A 15,329-nucleotide genomic window follows, 5' to 3' on the forward strand; every position below is an offset into this window, starting at 1 on the left:
ATTCTCCCAGGGGCATTAGGCAGAAGTCTCCAAAAATGGAAGCTTCCATTGCTGGGGGTCTAGACTAACCTCCCCTCTTCTGGGTGAAGGGGCTCTCCCACTGATCTTTGAAGCTATTTATGGGTTGAGCAACCTGGTAACTGGTGCTGCTGGTGTCTCCCTGAAGTCTGTTCAGGGTCCTTTCCCTTCCACATTAAGCTGTGCTCCATGCTTCTTGAGCTGCTCTGCAGCTTCCTCTGATAATATTTTCACATATAAGAAATAACATTTTGGCCTTATTAAGTCCCTTATAATTGCTCCTTAATGTTTACCTTATATTTCTCCTGGTTGTTATATGTCGATTTTTCCCATAAGTTCTGCTGGCTTTGTCTCAATTACCTGAAAGTCTTTTAATTTGTTAAATTTCCATTTTTTCCCACTGAGGATTTAACCTAACTGAGCTGGGTAAATGACCCTTAGTCTTAACCCCAGCTCTTTTCCTCTATGAAATATAGTATTGCAAGACCTATGGTCTTTCAATGTAGTAACCACTAGATGATATTTAGATTGTTTTCTTGTTGTTTCCAATATTTTCTCCTTAACCTGGGAACTTTGAAACTTAGTTATGATATTTCTATAAGTTTTCCTCCTAGGATATCTTTTTGGTGGTTATCAGAGGGTTTTCTTTTTTCCTATTTCTGCTTTGCTTTCTTGTTCTAGAACTTCAGGGCAATTTCTTGATAATTTCTTGTAATGTGCTACTAAGATTTTTTTAATTGTAATTTTGAGTTAATCCAAATAGTCTTACATTATTTCTCCTCAATCTCCTCAATCTGTTCTCCAGATCAATTGCTTTTCTGATGAGATATTTCACATTTTCTTCTATTTTTTCATCCTTTTGATTTTGCTTTATTATGTCTTTGTGTCTTAGAATGTCATTAGCTTCCCTTTGCTGAATTCTGGTTTTCAAGGAATCATTTTCTTCCTTAAGTTTTTGGTTCTCTATTTCAAGTTAATTAACTGTATTTTCATAATTTCTTGATTTCCTTGAATTGCTTTTTTTCCCTAATTTTTCCTCAATCTCTCTTTGATTTTTAAAGTCCTTCTAAAGTTCTTTTTTTTGGTAGTTTTTATTTTTTAATTTGAAATAAGTTTTTAAGCAGTTTTCAGGGTCTGGTCTCCCCTGACATCATACCATGGACATTTAACATAAATTCTTCCATGAGAAAGTCTTACATCCAGAAACATGGGACAGGGGAGGGAGAAGGTGAGCTTTTCCTGGGCCAGCCTCTAGGGACCCTTGGCTTTCACCTGCCCATCAAGCCCAGCCCTGTCTGTCTTTTCAGTCAACTTTGCTGCCCACACACTTCAGGCTGGCTGATAGGTCGCTGCCAGGGAAATTCTCCAAAAAAAAAAAAAAAATTACTTTCGAAGAACCTTCTCAAATGAATGTTCTCAGCTCAGCTTCTGCCGGGAGCTGAAGGGGCCTCCCTCTGCACCCTGCTCACGTCTGCACATAACCAAGTCCAGGGGACTGCTGTGGCTCTGGAAGCTTTCCCTTCTGCTTTTAGAAGCATGTGCTCCACAGTCTAGTAGTATGTGTGTGGGTATACATGTAGGTCTGAGGCATGTGGATACATGTACATGTCTATGGGTCTGTCTGAATATCTGTTCATATATGTGCCTAACACATATGGAGGGGTATATAGATGTGTGTCTGTCCAGTGTAGACACCTGGATGCCAGCTTGTCTTTTATAGGCATATGCATCCATGTGTATACATCTGCATATGCCTTCCTTTCTATAAATGTATGTGTGTATGTGTGTGCATGTCTGTGAGTCATGTCTGCACATACATGGCATGTCAGAATGAGAATGGCTTTGTGAACCTATGTCTGCCTTTTCTAGGTGGGATGGTAGGCACATGTGCACCTGTCCATGAGATACGTCTGTATGTACATGGTATGTTTGTAGAAACAAGTGGGTACATGTCTGCCTTTTTATAGGTGTGTTTTATGTATCCATGTCTGCATACATGTACATGCCTCATGTGTGTATGGATGTGTACATGTGTGTGAATATGTATTGCAGCAGTACTCCAGTTCAGTAAAGCTCTCATATACATAGCAGTGTTGGCTTCTTGTTTCCAGGGCCTAGAGTTGTCCCTAGGCAGCAGGTGTGACGGGACCTTCGGTCCCTCGATGGGGTGGAGGAGGTGGCTGCTGCTGCTGCTGTCCCTTCCGCCTTCGAGGAGAGCTCAAGTGGGCTTCCTTGCTTTCTTTCCTGCTCAGGTTCCCATTGGCATTCTCCCGTCGGACCTGCCCATCCTTCTGTCTCTTCTGTCCATCAGGACATGGAGTCTTCTGCACTGTCCTGGTCTCCTTAGTGCTAGGACAGACCGAACGGTCTCCAGAGGGAGCCTGCAGCACGAGACGTGTCCGTTCTTCTGAACCCCTCTGGAAATCACAGAGCTTCTTCTTGGAGCATGGCCCCCATGGGGACCACTCACTCATTTCACATTGTGCAGGACTGCTGCATTCCCTGGTACTGTTGGCCGCTGAGGAGCCCTCAGGACAGGCTGGGTAACAGCGGCCCTTGTGAAGGTATAAGCCTTCCTTACATTTTGTGCAAAAATTGTGGCTGAAGCAGGCCTCACAGTTCTCAATCTTGCATTTGATGCACGTGTTCATATCAGGGTTGCGGGCATCATAGTATCCAGGAGGGCAGGATGGCAGGCAGATTCCAACCTGCCGGATGTCGTTCCTCTCCAGCAGGATGAAGAGCTTAGGGGAGTATTTAAGGCAACCATTGACCTCCGAGCACAGCTCGCAGCCCTTGGCGCAGTCCTGACTTCCCTCTGTGCTGATCCGCCTCTGCCTCTTCCCCTTCAACCCTCGGCTTCTGCCAGCGAGATGCATCCAGTTCAGAGTAAGGACCACCACCAACAGTCCAAGCCGCATAGTCACTCCCCAGCTCCTGGCCCCCTGGAAGGCAGCATGGTCTGGGGGCACTTGGCTCCAGCTAGTGGCTGCAGAGCTGGGTCAGCGAGGTGGGTCCCAGGTCTGGACCATAGCTCACAGCTCCCACAATCTCAGAGGGTAATGGAAATGGGCAGGGGAGGCCCAGCTCTGCTGTCAGCCCCATAGGGAATTTCGAAGTCTCTTCCCCACCTCGGAGGCTTGGGGAGAGGTGAGAAGAGGGGTGTCGTCACATCCAAGGACAGCTAGGGACATTAAGGCACGGTCACATCAAACTGAAACCTCGATTGGTTTCGCGATCCCCCAAATCCTACTATGCTTGGGCCCCAGCTGTCCTGTTCGGTCTGATGCAGTCCTGAAGGCAAGGACAGGGGCCCGGGCAGGGGCCGGGAGGGGGCGAGGGGCTTTGCCGGCCAGCCCCATGCACCCAGCCTCCCGTGCCCCCTCTCCTCCGCTTCCTAAAGTTCTTCCAAGAACTTTTGTGTGCTTGGGACCATTTGTCTCATTGGAAAAGGAGAGTCCTTTTCAGCTTCATTTTGTTCCTCTGAATATGAACCCAGATCTTTTTAATTCCCATAGTAGCTATCTATGATTGGGTTGTTTCTCCTTTGCTTTCTCATATTTTTTTAAAAAGCAAATATTAATTATATTATTATGCATTATATATGTCATATTAGTTAGTGTAATCAAGTTCTAATCCGGAAGTATGGAGAATGAGGCCCCAAGCTTCAAGTCTTTCTTACTGTTATTTTCTGAGATCTGTCCCTTAATTCAACCTTGGGCTCTTCTCTCCACTCTTTGTTGTTTTGTTTGTTCTTTCTTCTTGAAGAGGACCAAGACGTCAAGATAATGACATGACTTGCACTTGACTTTGATTTGAGGGAGAGAGGGTTGTGCAAAGTCACCAGCCTCACTTTCTTCTCCTGAGACATCTGGGTCCAGTGGCCTCATATTTATCTGGACAACTGGAGATGGCCCAGGATGCAATATGAGACCCTGGCCCTTTTGGGCTAAGGTCTTATCACATTCTCACTTTGAGTAAGATACTCCCATTCAATGAGTAGGCTTCTTTCAGTATTTACTTAAAAGATGACCCCTTTAACAAAAAAAAAAAATCAAACTAGAAGGGGATTCAAATTCAGCATTCTTGGGTAAAAGAGAAAAAAATATTATTTAGTAATTACATTCACTCTGTGCTAGGTGAGTGGGGACTTCTTGTCTAGTCTATGAGCTCCAGAGTGAATTGGGTTTAAAGTTTGATTTTTGAGCAAGAAATATAGTCAGTAAACCCAAAGGAAAAAAAAGGCAGCTTTGGCCATAGAGGGTGCCTTCCCCTGGATAGAACAACAGAGGACAAGGCAGGATAGGAAAGGAGAGGAGAGGAGAGGAGAGGAGAGGAGAGGAGAGGAGAGGAGAGGAGAGGAGAGGAGAGGAGAGGAGAGGAGCTGCTACTCACTCACAGGTTGTGTTTCTCCTTTGTTCTCAAAGGGTATCATGACATCAAGATGATGACATGACTTGCAGTTGACTTTGATTTGAAGGAGGGAGGGCTGTGTAAGGTCACCAATCTCACTTTTTTCTCCTGAGACATCTGGTACAGCTACATAGTGTGGTGGATAGAGCATCAGCTTTGGACTCAGGAGGAACTGAGTTCAAATCTCACCTCAAACATTTGACACTTACTAGCTGTATGACTCTGAGCAAGTTACTTTATCCTGATTGCTTCATAAAGGCAAAAAGATAAATAATTGAAAAGCCAAAAAATGGTCATTTAAATAGCCCCCTTCTCCACTCCTAAGCCATGGTTAAAGTCCCTGGTCAACCTGTCCCACAAATGACTTTGCTTCCTGCAGTTCTTCCAGTGGTGGCAAACTACAGACATCTTCTCTGGATACAGAGTCCAGGGACTCTGCTCCACTGCAAATGCCCACAGCCAACAGGGTTCCCCGTTCCTTTGGTACTACATTCAAAAGGTGTGTGCAAGCTTCTGCTCCCCTCCTGCAGCAGCCTAGCTGCTGGACACATCTGGTCAGAAGAGCTGTACTGGGTGTCCCTTGAAATTAGAAGGTCCTTCAATCTTCTCCTCATTCATCAGACCCCCATAGTGTTGATGAGAGGAAAGTTTCTAAGGCTGAGGCTGCCTCCTAAACCCAATCGACCCCAGGGCTCATTGTTGATTCCCACAGAGTTGGCCTGGATGTGTTTGCACTTCAGTCAGGCTGAACCTCTGCCCCTGGAGGTCAGGTCTTTCCTGTGGTCTTCTTAGGTTGTCCCAGGAGAACAACTGCTCCACCTTGGTTTTGCTTATTTCAGCTGCTCTACATTCTCTCTGAAGCAATGTTCTGTCTATTTCTATGGAGGAAATTTGAAGAGGTGAAAGTTTTTGGATCTACTCTGCCATGTTCCCAGGATCCCTGTTGGATGAGTCACCCTGACCTTCACTCTATTTTGCCCTAATGAACAGACACATTTCCATATGGAGGTGAGAGAGGTGGGCACTAACAGAGAAACTAGGTTACACTGTGTCCTTGTTCAATATCATTATTGTGTTAGGACAAAGTAAATCACCGTTTGTTAACAGTTTGATGATTTTAGATTGTCTTACACTTTCCTCACATTTTGTCCTTATGTCTAACCTGAACTGAGAATGCTGGCATATAATATAATATAGGCATCTTTATTTACAATTGTTACAGACATGCTTGACACACAAAAGTGTATGAAGAAAAATTTATTAAAGTAGAGTTCAGAGGAATTGAACACTTTCTTGACCTGGGAGAGTGCTTGAATTCCCAGGACTCTATCCGAGTTCACTTGTTAGCTTAGGGCCATCCAGGAGACTCCTGGATAGGGATATGACCAACAAAGAGATTGCAGCACTGAACTTCTCTCGGTCAGTAAAAGACCGACCTGGAGTGCAAGTTCCTGGGCTGACCTTATCTTTGCAAAGAATAACGAATTACCTGGTCAACTGGCAAGTTCCCTTCTCAGTTCCTCTGAGCTCCCTACCCCATGGTCTGATGCCACGAGTTCAGGTGGACTAGGTTCAACCTACTGGGACCATTGAACTCAACAAGTGCATGCAGTTCCCATGGTATCTTACCTAACCACATCTGAGGTCTGCTAATCAGGCCCCACATTGGGTCCCAAATTATTACAAACACACTTGACACTGAAAACCATCAAAGAAAATTGATTAGAGTTCAGAGGAATTGAATTCTACCCTTCCTCAGGAAGGGAAAGAGAGATATGGAAGTGAGGTCATTTTTATAAAGTTAGTGCAGGACAGATCTTCCTATTAGAGGATGGATTGGTCCATTCTCTTTCAGGTCACAATCTTTTGACACAGCCACTGTATTTCATTAACAAGTGGAGTTGGATTTTTAGGGGGCTCCTTACAATGACTTCATGTTCTCTTTTCTGATAGGTTTTCCCTCAAACAGCTTGTCAAGCCTGTGCAAAAGTTTTTGACCTTTAATTTGACCGTGCTGGGTCACAACACTGATTAGCTACCACCACTGAGAGTTTTGACCCTGTGGAATGGAACTTTTTCTTTTGTTTTCCACACTATGTTTCCATCCCATCAGTCTCAGATGCAGAGATGACCCTTCTACATGCCATAGTCAACTCTTTTTTGTTCACTCTTGATCCAATCTCCTCCAGACTTTCTCTCTCTCTCTGTCTCTGTCTCTCTCTGTCTCTGTCTCTGTCTCTGTCTCTCTCTCTCTCTCTCTCTCTGTCTCTCTGTCTCTCTCTGTCTCTGTCTCTCTCTGTCTCTGTCTCTCTCTGTCTTTCTGTCTCTCTCTCTGTCTCTCTCTCTCTCTCCTTCCTTCCTCCTCCAAATACATCTATGACTTATCTAACCTTAAAAATTTTCACTTAATCATACCATCCCTGCTAGCTATTGTCTATATGATAAAGCTCTTTATTCTTAATGCCCCTACTTCCTTTCTTTTCACTCTTTCCTAAACCCTCTATAACCTTCCATCTAATCCCATCATTCAAATGAAACTTCTCTATCCAGTGTCTTCAATGATCTTTTAATTGCTACATTAATGACTTTTTTTTCACTTCTCATCATGATCTCTCTTAAAGGATACAGTATAGTTGATCACTTACTCCTCCAGGATTTGCTTTTCTCATTAGGTTTTTGTGACTTTACTGTCTCCTGGTTATTCTTCAATTTTTCTAGCTACTCTTTCTTAGTTTTCTTTGCTGATTCCTCTTATATAGTCAGTTCTGCTATAACATGAATTTTGTGTTTCTAAAAATTACCAGACTGTGCAAAATCATGTAATAAGAACCACAGGGCTTAGGCGAGAAATGGGGTTAGGGATACAACTATCAAAAAAAATCATCAGGGACACAGAAACAGATTGTAATCACCTAAAATGGTAGCATAGTTTTATACATGTTAAATGGTTATGAGATACATAAATATTACAATAAATCATGGCGGTATACAGGCTTCAGGCTGTTACTTGGCCTACATCCAAGTTCTCACAAAGCCTGGGCTGTCAGAGTTGAGTCAGGGATGAAAGGGTGGAGGCCAGACCTCTAGAGAAGGACCAGGATGGGCCTCAGACAGGTTGGTGGAAGGTGGCAGAGGGGTAGAGATCAACCAAACTGCCTCCACCCACAGCTCCTGCTATACTAGAATATATGTGATAAATATAGCATTTTACTTTGAAAAAGATCTGAAGTTTGTTTGTGAAAGGAGACAACAGAAGTATTCCAACTTGTGAGTAATTGTAAAGTGGTATAGTTTTCTGTGTTCTCTCATAGGTAAAATGTTGAATAGACAAAAATAAAATTCATGTTATGTTCAAATAGTTTCCTAATATATTGAACACATTGGAATAATTTCATGTTTTCAGTATAGCAGAACTGAACATATAGAACTCTAGTCTTTCTCCTGAGGTACATTCTTACATCAGTAACTGCCTACTAGACATCTCACACTTGGATGTCTCACAGGCATCTCAAATTCAACAGGCCTAAGAGACAACTCAGTATCTTTCCCCTAAAACCTTCTCTTCTTTTTAACTTCTCATGTTCCCTGTGGTACTGATGGATAGGGCACCACTATCCTCCAAGTCAGCTAGCCTTGCAGTCTCTATGATATCTTCAACTTCTCACTTTCACTCATCCCACATATCTAATCCTTTGTCAAATCTTTTCATTTGTATCTTCACAACGTCTCCTGTATATATTCTCTCCTCTCTCCTCATTCAGTCAGAACTCTGGTTCTCTCTCAAGTGTTTCTCAGTTCTATTCCATTTCTACTCAGATACCAAGGTGACAATTCTAAAGTGTAAGTTGGACTATAATACCTCTTTATTTGGCATTCAGAATTCTTTATAACCTGACTCTTTACTACCTGTCTAGTCTTTTATGCTTGAGCAATGCTGACCCACTTGCAATTTTTCGAACATGAAATTCCTTCTCCTATCTCAGTGCTTTTGCATTGGTTATCTCCCAAGAATGTATCCCATTACCTCTGCTTCTTAGTTTTTCTGACTCCCTTCAAGCCTCAAATCAAATCTTACCTAATTCAAGAAAACCTTTCCTGTCCCCAAGCTGCTAAAGTCTTCCACTCTCATATTGTCTTCCATCTTCTCTCTCACTCTCTCTCTCTCTAGCACCAAGTTGCTCCCCCCCTATTCAAATTGTCAACTCCTTGACAGGACAGGGATTGATTTTGCCTCTCTCTGTGTGTCAAGTCTCTGGAACTTAGCAAAACCTTGATTTAACTTAGTAGGTAAGCCTCAGAGAATTCATCAAGGCATATAGAGGGGAAGTACCCAGAATCATTCAACTAACAAGATTCAGAGGCAGAATTCAAAACCAAGACTTTATGACTCCAAGTTCAGAATTCTATCCACCACACCATGCTGAGTCTCTTGAACTATTATTGTGATTATAAAGTGGAAATTTGCTAGGAAATAATAATGATAAGGACAATAAGGATAGTAATAACATTTATATACCACTTTAAGATTTGTAAAGTCCTGTTCTATATATGTATATACATATATGTATGTATATATATGTCATTTGATATTTATGCACAGCCCCCTTTTGGAACTGAACAAATGGAAGTTAAGTGACATGCCCAGGGTCACGCAGTGTTTGAGGCAGCATTCAAACTCAAGTCTTCTTGACTCCAAATCTAGGACTCCATCCATCACACCACCTAGATGTCCATTAATAGTGGTAATTTTGATATGAAATAGCTCAAGAAATAATTATTAAGCACTTAATATATGCCAGAGTGTACTAGGTTCTGGGGATATAAATACAAGGAATGAAACAATCCTTACTTGCAAGGTATTTCTATTCTATAATATCCTATTCTATTTTTGTTTCAAAAAGCATTCTGAAAATGCTTTTGAGAGAGAATATCATTATATTTTTATTTTTAACAAGATAAAATGTATCAGGGATATTTTAAAGGAGATTCCAATGGCAGGTAAGGGATAGAACTGAATGGATTTTAAAACTTATTTATGCTTTTAGATTCTATAAACTTAAACAACTAAGCAAACACAGGACCCTTGCATGGAGGTGAGGCAAAGCAACAAGCACTTATTAATTACCTACTATGTGTCAGGCACTGTACTAAGCATTGGGGATATACATACAAGCAAAAAGAAAGACAGTTCCTGACCTCAAGGAGTTTACATTCTAATGAGGGAAGATAACACAAAAAAGGGAGCTAGAAAGTAGGGGTAGGAGGGTGAAGATGATGTGAAGATACCCTGCACAGGGGTATTGGTGTTAAAGTCTTGAAATTCAGAAGCATAGCTGGGGGATATTTCAGGGTGAAAAGGCAACAAGAGATGATGAATATTCCAGGTTGAGGAGGCACCAGGAGCTGAAAGAGGTTCTAACATGACAATACAATTGAGGCATTTGTATCAAAATCCAGAAAATTAGAAGCACAGCTAAGAGCTCAAATATCTTGTCACAAGACTTCAAAAGAATTTTTTATTATAAACTTGAAAGTCATCAAAAACATGAGCATTTCCATATACAAAGAACAGAAATAGACTATAATAGAGAACTGAGAATCTACTATGTGCAACTTTTTTTAAAGTATATGACAAATTTGACATGAGTAGCACTGTCCTTGTCTGTATCCCTTTCTGAGCTTCATTCTGCTATTTTCTGTTCATTTTTAAAATGTTCGTTGATTTATTTCTTTCTCTTCTTTCTTTTCTTGTATCAGCATCACTATTCCCTCTCTCCTTCTTTTAACAAATAAGTATAGTCAGGCAAAATTTTATGTCAGACTCCTTCACTTACCTATCTTACAAGAGGAGCTTCAGGCTAAATTTATGTCTGTCTTCCCCCTTAAATATTATTTGTCTAAAGACATGATTTTGGGGAAAGTGTTCAAAACAAAAGCCACTTCTCTATTACTCATAGGGAGGAAGGGAATCATCATCCAAGGCCCAATTACATCACCAATTTAGCACCTTCCCACTAAATGCTATTCACCCAAAGGATCATCACAGATAACTAATAACAAATAAGTGCATTTATTCAAGCCAAAGAGCAATCTGAAATTGAAGTTCTGCAAATCAGAATATACCAGAATATATACAAGAGTGATTGGCCTGTTTGTTAAAAGCAAGATGAGATCTTAGCTAAAATGAAGCAAAAGGATTTGATTTCACCCAAAGGGAAAGTTTCTGAAGTCTATAGATCAGGGACATGTTAAGATACTGATTTCTCCTACATGTCTATAGCTTCAAGTTATCTTACACATGTCTCTTCTGAACCAGAGGTAGCTCTCTCCTAAGAACCTCTGGAACCAATGCCATCCTTTAAACAGTTATTCAGCATCATGTTACATGCAGCATTCTTTCTATCAGTCAGGTGTCATACCTCTTTCCACAAATGCAGCTGCATACTGGAACCTTGATTGGAAGTTCAGTTATTTCAGTATCCTGTATATCTTAAATATCAGACTTTAATAAAGTCAAAGAAGTTTTATGAAAAAAGAATTCCCCTCAGTTTCTCCTTTCTACTTATTATTTCATTTATCCTTGTACAGAAATTTTTCAGTCATATAATTAAGCTTGTCCAAGTCTTCTGTTGTGACCCTTTTCACACCTTGTTGAGTAATTAAAAGCCTTTCTCCTATTGATGGTTAATAAAGATATCTCCTTATCCACTCTATTTATTTAGGATATGACTATATACATATGTGTGTGTGTGTGTGTATGTCAGGTATACATCTTGAATTTATTGCGGTATATTTTATGAATCATTGACCTAAACCTAATTTCTGTCAGACCGCTTTTGTGATTTCTCAGCATCATCAAATAAATATCTTTAACTCAATAAGTAACTCTTACCCCAAAAGTTAGCATTCTTAGGTTTATCGAACATTATTATTATGTTCAATTGTTTTGGATCTTCTACGCCTAATGTTTTCCATGGTCAGGTTTTCCATTTTTTAAATAAAATACCAAATAGTTTTTGTGGTGTACTTTGTGGTGCTACAAAGCCCCATGATTTCCCATTTCTTTTTATTATTTCCATTACTTTTCTTGTTTTTGTTCCTTTTGTTTCTCCAGATGAATTTTTATGATAATTTTGACTAACTCTGTAAAATATTCCCTTAGTAGTTTGAAGTGCCTGGCACTGAATCTAATGTAATATTGTTGTATGGTGAAGAAATTAGAGGATTTCAGAAAAACCAGGAAAGATTTGCGTGAAATGATAAAAGGTGAGGTGAAAAAAGTGAGGAGAAAGTCTTGTGGAATGAAAACGATATTGTAAAGAAAAAGTTGTAAGATTTAAGCTCTGATCAAAGCAATGACCAACCATGATTCCAGGGGAAAGATGATAAAGCATGCTACTTGTTTCCTGAGAGGTAGTGGGCTCAACATGCAGCTTGAGACACCTTTTTGGGGGGGAGGGGGGGAGGGATATGGACAGTACAAGAAATGTTTTTGCTTGACTAGGTATATTTGTTACAATGGTATTGTTTTTATGGTCTTTATTGGTAGATAAGAATGAAAGGAAAAAATTAAAATGTTAATTGAAAAAAATAACATTTAAATTTAAAAACATATGTTGTAGTGTTATGGAAATGCTTATATCTTTCCATAAATTGAATATAAACTTTTAAAAAGCATACATCACTGAAATTGTAAATTAAATTAAATAATTTTGCCCTCTTTATTCTATTAGCACAGCTCAGTCATTTAAAACTTTTAAAATTCTTGTAAAGGAATTTCATGGTTGCATTCATTTAACATCTGTGTATGTCCTGGTAAGTGAACTCCTAGAATTATCTGTATTTTGTAGTAATTATGAATGGAATTTCTTTCCTACCCTGTCCCACTTCTTACTGAATTCTCTTGGTAAGGTAGTACTGATTGACTATTACGCTTTTATTTTATATCCTGCTACTTTGCAGAAGTTGTTCTCTCAATTTTTAAAAATTCTCAACTTTCCTTATAAAAATAAAATCACTAAGAGTCTCTCTGTATTTAACAGAACACAAAAACATGTTTTCCTAGTCTATTTTTTTATTTTTAGCCTAAACACCAAAAAAAGAGCATTTCTATACACACAGCAGAACAGAAGATGTGAATTCTGTGTTAAACCTTGAATATTTTATATCCACTCTTTAAAAATTTATGTAATGGATTCTACAGATTGCTTTAAAAACTATCTTGCTTGTTAATGCTTCTTTCTGATCTTTCTGCTCTCTTTTGTACATCATTTTTTAAATGCCCTCTTTTTTTCTCCCTGTTCTATCACAATTTTTCCCCCTTGCCTATACTTATTTCCACCATTTATTTCTTATTGCTATAGCTAGCTTTCTTTAGCTAGTGATCATATTTGCCTTAACTTTGATCTTATTGGAAAATATTCTGCCTTTTCTTTATTAAATATAATGTTTGTGCTTCGGTTGAAATGAATACTATTTACTATTTTGAAGAGTTCCATTTATTTCTATGTTTCTAGAGTTTTTAATAGAAATGGATGATAGACTTTTCAATAATTATTAGCATAATCATATTTTGTATTCTTATATTAACATGATTTATTACATTTATTGTCTTCCTTACATTGAATCAAAATCATATTCATGTATCAAGTCATTTAAGCAGTAAAGTGGAACAGTGGGTAGAGTGCTGGGCCTATAGTCAAGAAGACTCATCTTCCTGAGTTCAAATCAGTCATCAGACACTTATTAGTTATGTTACCCTGGGGAAGTCACTTAACTCTGTTTCCCTCAGTGTCCTCATCTTTAAAATGTACTTGAGAAGGAAATAATAAACCATTATAATATCCTTGCTAAGAAAACTCCAGATAGGATCGCTAAGAGTTGGACATGAAATGATTACAACAACAACAAATCGAGTCACTCACAAGTGTGTTTCTTTTGAGTGGCACTCAGAACGGACTACTGCCTTAGAAGATATAAAGCAGACCATTCAGTAGTCTCTCCCAGCTGGGCGTTGTGATGACCCTGCAAAGCCCCTGTCATTGCAATCTACGAAGATGACTGTAAATGAAGCCTTTTGTAAGCACCAAGAGGTGATCAGAATAACACACTATTGAACTTTTGGAGTTCCAAGTTTCCCAGATCATCTACTTAACATTACACTTATGAAAAGCAGTTACTTGCCTTTTAATAGGCCCTGCTATTGTTGCTACTGAACAGACAACACAAGGTTAAACATTGTCTTTGTCAATATTTGCCAGTCTTGGGTTTTATGATGCAAGTTGTCCCTCTAATAAGAGGGGTAGAGTACAGGAGGCCGTGATTGCTAAATGGAAACAGTATATAAAATATCATGTTTGTATGGGTCTTGTCAGTGAAGAACAAATTCAGAGCTGAAAAACAAGTTTTAGAAAGAAGTTTATTAAGTCATCTGGCAGAAGAGAGAGCCAAATTAGGTGGTCAACTACCTCAGACCTCTATGAGTTATATGTTATATAGGTAAGGTATGAGTTTGGGAACAAAGAAGCCAGGGAAATTAAGCTGATTTGTCCTTACATGCTATCAGAAAGGGACTTTCGAACAAGGAGCACAATTTATATGCAGAAGCAAAGCATGCTGGCTGTTAGACCTGCAAGGTTTTTGGAGTCAGTACATCCTGTACATCCTAAGTTAAGCAATAAACAAGTCTGGTCTAGACAAGTCTGATCTTTCCCCATGCTGGGTGAGATTCAAAAATGCAATAAAATTTTCCCCACAGACCTTCCAGTGTTGATGTCCTTCACATAAAGGTAGTGATTATGCCAGAGAACCTAAAAAACCCTGTCTTCTCCACTGGCTCAGTGGATCTCTACCTAGAAGGACCCAGTACCATATGCTACAAGAGAGAAATAGTTAATTGTATTTTAGCAACTAGGGGACACACCCCAGAGCATACTTACTTGTTTTTGTTGTTGTTGCTGCTTTAACAATTCAGGTTCTATATACGTAAATCTGGAACATCTGTGATGCAGTACTTAACTCAGATAGATGTACTCTAACACCCACAGGCATCATACACCTACAAATAATATTTATACATAATAATACATAAGGAGCATAGTAGAGATTTCATGCCCATACATAAAAAGAGAAACAATTAAATTCAAACAATAGGTATAAAATGTCTAATTGCACAAAGCATTGTGTTAAGTGATAAGGTTACAAAGACAAAAACTAAACAGGCCCTGCCCTCATCAGTTTATATTTTACTTGGTACATAAACATGCATACAAAGAAATAAATACAAAGGCATTAACCCCTACGTGATCAAACTGGAATTCACGCAGGATGGCACAAATAAATACATATGAAATATAAACACTCAAAAAAATAGAATAGATTGATGTATGATTGAGTAATATGATATATGATCCTATTATTCAAATTACTCAGCCTTTCTGGGTCAAACCTACAAAATGTGGATTAGGAATAGATGGTCTCCAATATCCCTTTAATTTCTAAAATTCTCTGCTTTTATGATTTTATAAAATAAATGGTTTGTAACTAGAAGAGATAATAGATGAATGCATAAGTGGAAAAAGGTAAATCCTGAGAGAGGAGGATTAGATGGGTAAAAAAATGTGAGTGGGCAAGCAAGAGAGAATGGTCAGTGATTTAACCACAGTATCCTATTATGACATTTAATATTGAAAATTGCGTTACAGTTTGGAGGAGGTATAGATTAGAGAGTCCAGGTCCATCATTCCCCCTGTGCCCTACTTGACTGCAAATGCACAGATGAATATCAAGGTAGCCTGAATGTTTTAGAAAAGAACTTTTATTGATTTAGAGAATTTGTTTTTCCCTGTACTCCTGTTTCCTAGAGGAGATTTGACCTTTTCTCCCTTAGCTTTATTGGT

General features: G+C 39.3%; 1 pseudogene; it reads right to left on the bottom strand.

Annotated features, from left to right (window-relative positions):
* Nucleotides 1-1,151: 1,151 nt before the first annotated feature.
* On the bottom strand, nt 1,152-3,398 carry LOC140531359 (R-spondin-1 pseudogene; annotated as a pseudogene).
* Nucleotides 3,399-15,329: the final 11,931 nt, after the last annotated feature.

This window comes from Notamacropus eugenii, chromosome 3 (genome assembly GCF_028372415.1).
Source record: "Notamacropus eugenii isolate mMacEug1 chromosome 3, mMacEug1.pri_v2, whole genome shotgun sequence".
Lineage (NCBI taxonomy): Eukaryota > Metazoa > Chordata > Mammalia > Diprotodontia > Macropodidae > Notamacropus > Notamacropus eugenii.